Below are 11,580 nucleotides of genomic sequence, written 5' to 3' on the forward strand. Positions count from 1 at the left end.
CCCAACATCGCAACCACTGGCTCACTTTTGAAGTATTGACACTGGTGCAGTAAAACATGGCAGTCATTGGTGTACAGCAAGATCCCACAGACAACAATGGGATGTAAAACCAGTTGGTCTGTATTTGTTTGGTGGTAGTGGAGAGCAGAATGTTCCCTATCCTTCCAATGGTGTCCTTTACCTGACCCATAAATGGAACCTTCGGCTACGGTCTCATCAAAGAGATAGCACCTCTGACAATGCAGCACTCCCTCAGTACTGACCCGTCGACAGTGCAGCGCTCCCTCAGTAATGACCCGTCAACAGTGCAGCGCTCCCTCAGTAATGACCCTCCGACAATGCAGCGCTCCCTCAGTACTGTCCCTCCGACAGTGCGGCGCTCCCTCAGTACTGCCCCTCTGACAGTGCAGTGCTCCCTCAGTACTGACCCGCCGACAGTGCAGTGCTCCCTCAGTACTGACCCGCCGACAGTGTGGCGCTCCCTCAGTACTGTCCCTTCGACAGTGCGGCGCTCCCTCAGTACTGCCCCGCCGACAGTGCAGTGCTCCCTCAGTACTGACCCGCCGACAGTGTGGCGCTCCCTCAGTACTGCCCCTCCGACAGTGCAGCGCTCCCTCAGTACTGACCCGTCGACAGTGCAGCGCTCCCTCAGTACTGACCTGCCGACAGTGCAGCACTCCCTCAGTACTGATCCTCCGACAGTGCGGCACTCCCTCAGATCTTCCCCCCGTGGCCACCAACCTCATAGTTCCGCAGCCCCACACAACCCGCTTCTACCTCCTTCCCAAGATCCACAAACAGGACTGCCCCGGTAGACCCATCGTTTCAGCCTGTTTTTGCCCCACGGAACTTATCTCTTCCTATCTCGACTCTATCTTTTCTCCCCTTGTCCAGTCTCTTCCCACCTACATCCGCGACTCTTCTGACACCCTCCGCCACTTTAACAGTTTCCACTTTCCTGGCCCCAACCGCTTCCTTTTCATCATGGACGTACAATCCCTCTACACCTCCATCCCCCACCAGGATGGCCTGAGGGCGCTCCGCTTCTTCCTTGAACAGAGGCCCAACCAGTCCCCATCCACCACCACCCTCCTCTGCCTGGCTGAACTTGTTCTCACATTGAACAACTTCTCCTTTGACTCCACTCATTTCCTCCAAATCAAAGGTGTTGCCATGGGTACCAGCATGGGTCCTAGCTATGCCTGCCTATTCGTGGGATATGTGGAACACTCTTTGTTCCAGTCCTACTCGGGTCCCCTCCCTCACCTCTTTTTCCGGTACATTGATGACTCTATTGGTGCCGTTTCCTGCTCTCGCCCTGAACTAGACAATTTCATTCACTTTGTCCCCAATTTCCACCCTTCCCTCACCTTCTCATGGTTCATCTCTGACTCTTCCCTTCCCTTCCTCAACTTCTCCGTCTCCATCTCTGGGGATAGGTTATTGACCAACATTCACTATAAGCCCATTGACTCCCACAGCTACCTGGACTACACTTCCACCCACCCCGCCTCCTGTAAGGACTCTATTCCATTCTCCCAGTTTCTCCGTCTCCGCAGCATCTGCTCCGACGATGCCACCTTCCACACCAGTGCTTCCGACATGTCTTAATCTAGAGCCGTCTTTTGTCTCTTTACTGGTCCCATCACCATCTCGTCTGGTTTTGAATATCTCTTAATGTCTCTTCACTTCTCTTTTGTTCTTTATCCCCATTTCCCAGCCTCCAAACTGGCCTTTTAATTTGTTTCATTTCCTGTGTTTTTTCTGAGTCCTGTCGAAGGGTTTTGATCTGAAACGTTGACTCTGTTTCTCTCGCTATGGATGTTGCCTGGCCTGCTGAGTTTTTCCACCATTTTCTGTTGTTATTTCGGATTTCCAGCATCCGCAGTATTTGGCTATCAGAAATAAACCAGTACCGCAGCCTCTTCTACAGCAGCGCCCCTCGCAGACAGTCACCGGTACTGCAGCCTCATCTACAGCAGCGCCCCTCGCAGACAGTCACTGGTACTGCAGCCTCATCTACAGCAGCGCCCCTCGCAGACAGTCACTGGTACTGCAGCCTCATCTACAGCAGCGCCCCTCGCAGACAGTCGCCGAAATATAGAAGATAGGAGCAGGAGTAGGACATTCGGCCCCTCGAGCCTTCTCCGCCATTCAATGAGATCATGGCTAATCATCCAAATTCAGTACCCTGTCCCTTCCTTCTCCCCATATCCCTTGATCCCTTTAGCCTTAAGAAATATATCTAAATCCTTCTTGAATATATTTAATGAATTGGCCTCCACTGCCTTCTCTGGTAGAGAATTCCACAGGTTCACCACTCTCTGGGTGACGAAATTCCTCCTCATCTCTGTCCTAAATGGCTTACCCCTTATCCTTAGACTGAGACCCCTGGTTCTGGACTCCCCGGCCATCGGGAACATCCTTCCTGCATCTAGCCTGTCTAGTCCTGTCATCATTTTATAAGTTTCAATGAGATCCCCTCTCATTCTTCTAAACTCCAGCGAGTATAAGCCCAATCGACCCAATCTCTCCTCATATGTCATTCCTGCCATCCCAGGTATCAGTCTGGTGAATATTCACTGCACTCCCTCCATGGCAAGAACATCCTCCCTCAGATAAGGCGACCAAAACTGCACACAATACTCAAGGTGTGGTCTCACCAAGGCCCTGTACAACTGCAGCAAGACATCCTTGTTCCTGTACTCGAACCCTCTCACTATGAAGGCCAACATACCATCTGCCTTCTTAACCACCTGCTGCACCTGCATGCTTACCTTCAGGGGTGGATGAGGGAAATGCTGTGGATGTGGTTTACATGGACTTCAGTAAAGCTTTTGACAAAGTCCCGCATAGGAGACTGGTCAAGAAGGTAAGAGCCCATGGGATCCAGGGTGCCTTGGCGCATTGGATCCTAAACTGGCTGAGTGGCAGGAGGCAGAGGGTGATGGTCGAAGGTTGCTTTTGTGACTGGAAGCCTTTGTCCAGTGGGGTACCTCAGGGATCGGTGCTGGGTCCCTTGTTGTTTGTGATCTACATAAATGATTTGGATGAGAATGTAAAAGGTATGATCAGTAAGTTCGCAGATGACACGAAAATTGGTGGGGTGGTAAATTGTGAGGAGGAAAGCCTCAGGCTACAGGACGATATAAACGGGTTGGTCAGATGGGCGGAAAAGTGGCAAATGGAATTTAACCCTGAAAAGTGCGAGGTGATGCATTTTGGACGGACAAATAAGGCAAGGGAATACACAATGAGTGGTAGGACCCTAGGAAGTACAGAGGGTCAGAGGGACCTTGGTGTACATGTACATAGATCCCTGAAGGCAGCGGAACAGGTAGATAAGGTGGTTAAAAAGGCATATGGGATACTTGCCTTCATTAGCCGAGGCATAGAATATAAGAGCAGGGAGGTTATGATGGAGCTGTTCAAAACGCTGGTGAGGCCACAGCTGGAGTACTGTGTGCAGTTCTGGTCGCCTCACTATAGGAAGGATGTGATTGCTTTGGAGAGGGTGCAGAGAAGATTCACCAGGATGTTACCTGGGATGGAGCGCCTCAGCTATGAAGAGAGGCTGGACAGGCTGGGGTTGTTTTCCTTGGAGCAAAGAAGGCTGAGGGGGGACCTGATTGAGGTGTACAAAATGATGAAGGGCATAGATAGGGTAGATAAAGAGGAACTTTTCCCCTTAGTAGGGGGGTCAATAACAAGGGGGCATAGATTCAGGGTAAGGGGCAGGAGATTTAGAGGGGATTTGAGGAGGAACTTTTTCACCCAGAGGGTGGTTGGAATGTGGAACGCACTGCCTGAAAGGGTGGTAGAGGCAGGAACCCTCACAACATTCAAGAAGCATTTGGATGAGCACTTGAAATGCCATTGCATACAAGGCTATGGACCAAATGCTGGAAAATGGGATTAGACTGGACAGGGATGGATGGGCGGCGCAGACACGATGGGCCGAAGGGCCTCTTTCTGTGCTGTAAAACTCTATGACTCTATGACTCTATGAACTGGTGCGCAAGGACACCCAGGTCTCATTGCACTTCCCCTTCTCCCAATCTATTGCCGTTCAGATAATAATCTGCCTTCCTGTTTTTGCCACCAAAGTGGATAACCTCGCATTTATCCACATTATACTGCATCTGCCATGCTTTTGCCCAATCACCTCTTCCTCCTCCTCTATGTCTGACTCGGACACAGTGTCAGCTTGAGGGGCCGCCTCCTCACCTGGCGAGTCACCATCTGAAAGCAGGGAGGCACAAGAGTTGCTTTAGAGTGAGGACAGGGCGGCAGCGAGGGAGGCATGAGTGCTGCTGTGCACTGCATTGGTTCGATAGTGGCAAAGGATGCTGGTGTGAGGCGCAAGTGGAAAGGGAGAGGTCAAAAAGGTGATGACCTTACCATTGGTGCCCAGAACAGGGTCAGCATCTCCAGTGGCGACGGGGCCACTCAGCCGGCCTGCCATGATCTGCTCCACTCTCTGCTCGAGGTCGCTCAGCTGTTTCAGGTCAGGACGGCCTCCCCCGGTCTGTCGCTGCTGTCTTCTGTTATGCGCCAGCTTGGACTGCAAGAGAAAGGACCGCCTCTAAGTACAGTGTCAAGCCCTGATATTGCCCGCACTGCCTCCCATGGTCGAATAGCCCTGACAGTGTCTAAAGTCCTGAATGTGCAAGTGCTTTTCATGACAGTCCCATAGCTGCTGGATGAGGGCTGGCCATTAGAGCTTTCAGACTCGTTTGGCCATAAAGTGAGGTGCACATGCAGGGATGAGGAGGATACTGGAAAGGGTACTCGCCCTGACAACCCGAGTGAGGACGTTGAATTTTTTCCGGCACTGTGTTGGTGTCCTGCCAACCACGCTGTTGGACATGACCTTGTTTGCCACATCCCTCCATGCTTTCCGATATTCGGCGGGCAGCGGCCTCCTGCCACCCTCAGGGAAGAGGATATGGCGCCTGCGGTCCACTGCACCAACCAGCAGCCACAGGTCACCCTCGCCGAAGCGCTGCACTCTCTCCCTGGCCTTCTCCATTCTCCTGGGCATGGAGCTGTTCCAGAAGCAGTGTTCAGGCCTTGCCTTAGGGCTGCAGCGTGCAGGGTGTGGCAGCCAAGCAATTCCACCCTCCCCCTTTAAGTGCTGACCGGCGCCTGACTGTCTGCCCTCAATGAGCAACTCGCCGCACCTGCGCTGCGCCCGCCCTCGGTGTTTGCACCCTGGATCGCCGGCTTAGCGCCTAATGATAGTCGTGCATCGCCTGATTTAGCGCAGCAGCAACCTCTTGGGGCGATGCAACTGAATATCGGCGAAGGTGGTGCTAAGTTGCGCCGGGCGCAAAAGTTAGCGAACGCCATGCTGTAGCGCCCCAAATGTGGCTATACTGAATTTCTAGGTCTTGGTGTCTAAATTCTATTGGTGCTGCCTCCTTAAGAGGGACACTTGTGGAGCTGACTCTTCTTATTACTGGCAATTGTCAATTTAAAGTCAACTACAATTCCCACACTTTTGTACTCTATACTTCTATTTATGAAGCCCAGAATCCCATAAGCCTTTTTAACTGCTTTCTCAACCTGTCCTTCCACCTTCAATGATTTGTGCACACATACCCCCAGGTCTCTCTGTTCCTGCACCCCCTTCAGGATTGTACCAGTTAGTTTATATGTCCTCTCCTCATTCTTTCTAACAAAATGTATCACTTCACACTTTTCTGCGTTAAATTTCATCTGCCACGTGTCCGCCCATTTCACCTGCCTGACTATGTCTTCCTGACTTCTATCACTCTCCTCCTCACTGTTTACTATACTTCCAAGTTTAGTCTCATCTGCATATTTTGAAATTGTGCTCCGTACACCCATGTCCAAGTCATTAATATGTATCAAGAAAAGCAGTGGTCCTAGAACCGACCCCTTAGGATCACCACTGTATACCTTCCTCCAGTCCAAAAAATAACCGTTCACCACTACTCTCTGTTTCCTGTCACTCAGCCAATTCTGTATCCATGTCCACTGTCCCTTTTATACCATGGGCTTCAACTTTGCTGGCAAGCCTATTATGTGGCACTTTGTCGAACGCCTTTTTGAAATCCATGTTCACTACGTCAACTGTATTACTCTCATCAATCCTCCCTGTTGCCTCATCAAAGAACTCGTGAAGTTAGTTAAACACGATTTGCCTTTAACAAATCCATGCTGGCTTTCCTTAATTAAACCACACTTGTCCAAGTGACTGTTAATTTTGTCCCTGATTACTGTTTCTAAAAGCTTCCCCACTACCGAGGTCAAACTGAATGGCCTGTAGTTGCTGGGTTTATCTTTACACACCTTTTTGAACAAGGGAATAAAATTTGCAGTTCTCCAGTCCTCTGGCACCACCCCCGTATCTAAGGAGGATTGGAAGATTATGGCCAATACCACCGCGATTTCCTCCCTAAATTCCCGCAGCATCCTAGAATGCATCCCATTCACTCGTGGTGATTTATCTACTTTAAATACAGCCAGCCTTTCTAATACCTCTTTTTTATTAATTTTTATCCTATCAACTATCTCCACTACCTCCTCCTTTACTATGCCTATGGCAGCATCCTCTTCCTTGGTGAAGACAGATGCAAAGTATTCATTTAGTACCTCAGCCATACCCTCTGCCTCCATAAATAGGTCTCCTTTTTGGTCCTTAATCAGCCCCATCCCTCCTCTTACTACCTTTTACTATTTATATGGCCATAGAAGACTTTTGGATTACCTTTCATGTTGGCTGCAATTCTATTCTCATACCCTCTCTTTGCCCCTCATTTGATTTTTCACTTCTCCTCTGACCTTTCTATATATAGCCTGATTTTCAGATGCATTTGCAACTTGACAACTGTCATACTCGCTCTTTTTCTGCTTCATCATATTCTCTATCTCTTTCATCATCCAGCGAGCCCTGACTTTAGTTGTCCTGCCTTCCCCCCTCGTTGGAAAGTACCTCAACTGCACCTGAACTATTTCCTCTTTAAAGGCAGCCTATTGTTCATTACAGTTTTTCCTGCCAATCTTTGATTCCAGTTTAGCCGGGCCAGATCCGTTCTCATCCCACTGAAGTTGCATTTTCCCCTGTTAAACATTTTTACTCTCGATTGCTCTCTGTCCTTTTTCATAGCTAACCAAAACATTATGATACTATGATCACTGTTCCCTAAATGTTCACCTACTGAAACTTGCTCCACCTGACCAACCTCATTCCCCGGTCTGGAGTACAGTTACGTTGAAAGACTGAAGAAGCTGGCGTTGTTCTCCTTGGAGCAGAGAGAATTGAGAGGAGATTTGATAGAGGTGTTCAAATCCATGAGGGGTGTGGACAGAGTAGATAGAGAGAAACTGTTCCCATTGGCAGAAGGGTGGAGAACCGGAGGACAGAGATTTAAGGTGATTGGCAAAAGAACCAAAGGCCACGTAAGAAAGACTTTTTTATGCAGCGAGTGGTTAGGATTTGGAATGTTCTCCCTGAAAGGGCGGTGGAGGCAGATTCAATCACAGCTTTCAAAAGGGAGTTGGATAAGTATCTGAAGGGAAGAAATGTGCAGGGCTACGGGGAAAGGGCGGGGGAGTGGGACTGGCTGAAGTGCTCTTGCAGAGAGCCGGCACGGGCTAGACGGGCCGAATGGCCTCCTTCTCCGCTGTAACCATTCTATGATTCGATGGTTCTATGACCATGTGCTGTAACTTTAAAAAAGGTTAAAAGGAAATTGAAGAAATTAAATTAAAGTACTGTTCCTTATTGTGATGGAGCACTCCAGTCCCTGCGGTGCCCATCGGTCTCGGAAGGCCTCGAGCATGCCGGCGGACACCGCGTGCTCCATCTCCAGGGCCAGCCAGGGGTGAACGTGGCCGTGGAAGAGAGGCAGGCAGTCGGGCCGAACAACCCCCTGGACCGCCCGCTGCCTGGACCAGTTAATGGCCACTTTGGCCAGGCCCAGGAGCAGTCCCACGAGGAGGTCCCCCGACCTGCCCGCTCCCTTCCACACCGGGTGACCGAAGATCAGGAGCGTGGGACTGAAGTGCAGCCAAAAATCGAGGAGCAGCCCCTTCAAATTCGCTCCCCAGGATGAAGGTCGGCATCCTATTGGGTGAGCGTGAGGCCTGTCTGGACGGATGAACGAACGCACGCATGCACGCAGGGAGACAAATGACACGCACGCACGCAGACATTCACAATGGAATTTACACTTGAGCGAACGAACAGAGGAATGAATGACTGAATGATTCAACGATGCCAGTAGGACTGGCGAATACGGGTTCTTTCTTTTCTTGGTTTATTAAACAGTGGCAGTTTGTACTGTAAACATTATTGAATTACCTGTAAAAATGTATTATTGTATTTATATTGTTGACCATTAAGCTGTTTTCGAGGCTTTATCCTTTTTATTGTGGTCAATGAATGTAATGGATTTACTATGTAATTGATGAGTTGTATAAGTAATGTTGTACATGAATATTAACATTTAAAAAAAGGACAGCAGGTAATACCAAGCAAAAATGAAGAGTTACTAGATTGCCAATAGGACTGGTGTAAAATTGTTTATCACTATGGGTACCTGTACTGTTAATATTGTTGATTTGTCTGTAAAATTTACCACTGCATTTGTACTGTTAGTCCTAAAGCTGTTTTTAAGGCTTTGTTTTATTGCGGCTAATGAATGTAATGGATTTATTATGAAGTTGATGTATTGTAACAAGTATTACTAGATTTAAATAAAAGAGTGACACAAAAAAAAAAAATAAAAAAAAAAAAAATAAGTTTAAACAAGGCCCCAATATCTCCGTGTGCCCCGTGGGAATACGGGTTCACATGGGGAGCCCGTGGGCCAATCAGACCATTCATTTACTGCGGGTTAAACAGGGGATAAAAAGGGGGAGTCGGCTCCACAGCCTCACTTACCTGGGAGTCTCGCTTGTTAGAATGGAGGGGCTGCGGGTTCTGGGCTCTGGGCTTGTTCTTTCTTACAATCTGTTCATCTCAGTCGCCCTCTCTCCTTCTCCCCGCCGATCAATGTTGGCTGTCTCCCAAATTCCGCCAAGACTGCGGCTTTGGGGGAATTGAAGGCAGTGAGTGTGTGCGGAGAGGCTGCTGCTTTGATGCCGGGATGTGCCGCCGTGTTTCTATTCACTCCACAATCTGCCAGGTGGGTGTATTCTCGGCTCGCCTATATTCTGGGCCAGGGCTTCCCAGGACCAGCCGCAATCCAACTGCACTGGGGATTCCCTGGACAGTATCCTCTCTCCTCCTGTCCTGAATCATCAGCTGGAGTCTCCAACCTCTCCAGTCCGGGAGCTGGCGGGTTTAGGAACTGTGTTCAGTTCTACAGTTTGAAAGTCTGATCATTGAGATCCTGACCCAGGAGATCTCCTTCCTTCTCTATGCGACTTGGGACTTCTGATGGTTGAATTGCGCCCCAGGATAGGAGGGCAGAGTGAAGATCCGTCCCTGGCTGGCACTGACCGGACAGGGTGTGGATTTGATGCAGGTCTTGTGTAACCAGTCCAGTAGGGCTGGAGTTGGTGAACCGTCTCCATTAGATGGAGAATTGGGGAGTGGACGGGGAGAGAAGGAAACTAGAAGCTGATGCTGAGCTGGGCGGAGTTTCTCCCCCTCCCGGTAACGGTTCCCTTGCCATTCCCCGTGCAGCAACTAACCGCCTTTCATTGACTCTCTTGCAGTGTGCACCAAGGATGGGCGGGTCCTGATCGCCATCTCCAAGGATTTGACGCTGCCTTCTGTAGACCTGACAACGGTCCATCTGAAGGATGGACGCGGAGTGCAGTCCGACCGTGGCCTCTGCAGACACTGTGCTCTTTCAGTTCGCAGTCACTGAGTGTGGCACTACTCAGCGGGTAGGTATTGTGGGCTGGGAGCCCCATCAATGGCTGTCAGTCGGGTGGGAAAGAAGGGGTCTAAAGGGCAATGGGGGCCCTTAAAGACACGACATGTGATCAGGCAATGGCAGACTTGCTCAATTTCTCTGTAATGATGGTCTTCTGTCTCTTGTAGCTGGACGGGGTGAACGCCGTCTATGAAACGGATGTGTTGGGTCAGTTTGAGATCTTGGATGGAGCTTTGGGATCGGTGACCCGGGACAGCCCCTTCAGGTGAGATTGGGAGCACATGGAGCGGGTAGAGAAGGTGAGGAGCTGAATTCTCCAGCCGTGTCCTTTCTCTTGCAGGCTCCATGTCCAGTGCAGTTACAAGGGGAGCCAGGAGTCTGAACTGCAGGTGAAGCCCCGAGTTTACAGCCTTTCTCCGCCACTGCCTGCCACTGAGGCCGGGATCCTGGTTCTGGAGCTGAGAATAGCGAGAGGTAGCGAGTGCTGCTGATGGTTAGTGTCCAACTTCAGGCGCTCTCTCACTCTCTCTCTCTCTCTCTCTCTCTCTCTCAATAGTGGCCGTCCTTCATCTTTCTCTTTCCAGATGGTGGCTACCGGAGCTGGTACGTGGCCAGTGACTACCCGATCCTGAGTGTGCTCCGGGACCCCGTGTTTGTGGAGGTTCGAGTCCTGAACCGGAACGATCCGTCCCTTGTGCTGGTGCTCAATGACTGCTGGGCGACCCCCACCCCCGAGCCGCATTCGGGGCTCCGATGGGACCTCCTGGTGGGCAGGTAAGGCAGCGAGTGAGGGACCTTGGGGCAGGCTGGTGATTGGGGAGGGGGGCGACATGGACTGGGTGAAGGAACGGCCAATAATCAAACCAATTTGAGCTCCAGGTTGACGATTGGTGACTTGAATGGACTGGTTTCTTTATCTAGTCTAATCTCGGGACTTTGCTTTGATGTGCCGCTGTAACTCTGTAGTTGGGAGTTCCAGGTGCCCTCTCCATATAACCCGCTCTTTCTCTGTTCCAGGTGCCCCTTTACTGGTGACAATTACAAAACCCGCCTCCTCCCGGTAGACGCCGCTTCCCATTCGCCGTTCCCAACTCCCCAGAATCGGTTTGTAGTCAGCACTTTCGCTTTCTGGGACCGAGTTTCGGGCCGGGCTCTGAGCGGGGAGGTGAGTTTCCTTCAGTCTTTCTCTCTGGCTCTCTTGGTTGAACTTGTTCCCTGGGTCTTGCTCAGTGAGGAGGCCCCTGTTGACCCTCTGACTGTAAAAGCATAAATCTCCTGACTGGGAGCTGTGGCACTGACCAGACCGCACTGTCTCTTTCCAGGTTCACTTCCACTGCAGTGCTGAGGTTTGCTTCCCTTCCACCCGAGAGAACTGCATGGCTCCCTGCAGCCCCAGTAAGTAGCTGGGATCTGACTAGAAACTGAACCTTGATGTGGAGGGGTGGGTGTGGGGCATCTGGACACTGGGCTCACTCAGCAAGGGCCCAACAGTGGGCACAGGAGCAGTGTCCTCAATATGCCCGCTCAACTCTATCCCAGTTAGTCTACAGCAGAATAGCAATCTGGCTCAGGGGCTCTGAGCACATCTTGCACTGGTTCTGAATGGAATCCACCTCTGGCCTTGAATATTGATCCAGCATCCTGCTGTCACCAGGAGTTCCCGGGTGGAACTGAACCGATATCTGGGGGCGGGGAGACCTGGGCAATGTGTGTATGTCCAGTG

The 11,580-nt window shown here is 50.6% G+C and overlaps 1 pseudogene across 1 annotated transcript in view; it reads left to right on the top strand.

Moving 5' to 3' along the window:
- The window catches only part of LOC147101924 (zona pellucida sperm-binding protein 4-like), a 72,505-nt pseudogene extending 61,245 nt beyond the window's left edge, over nt 1-11,260 (top strand). Inside the window, exons 7-12 of the transcript XR_015073317.1 lie at nt 9,694-9,867; nt 10,025-10,122; nt 10,198-10,331; nt 10,442-10,631; nt 10,875-11,022; nt 11,180-11,260. The product of XR_015073317.1 is annotated as a zona pellucida sperm-binding protein 4-like (transcript). The remainder of the gene's footprint in view (nt 1-9,693; nt 9,868-10,024; nt 10,123-10,197; nt 10,332-10,441; nt 10,632-10,874; nt 11,023-11,179) is intronic.
- Nucleotides 11,261-11,580: the final 320 nt, after the last annotated feature.

This window comes from Somniosus microcephalus, chromosome 23 (genome assembly GCF_052327205.1).
Source record: "Somniosus microcephalus isolate GS21.2 chromosome 23, FLI_Smic_1.0, whole genome shotgun sequence".
Lineage (NCBI taxonomy): Eukaryota > Metazoa > Chordata > Chondrichthyes > Squaliformes > Somniosidae > Somniosus > Somniosus microcephalus.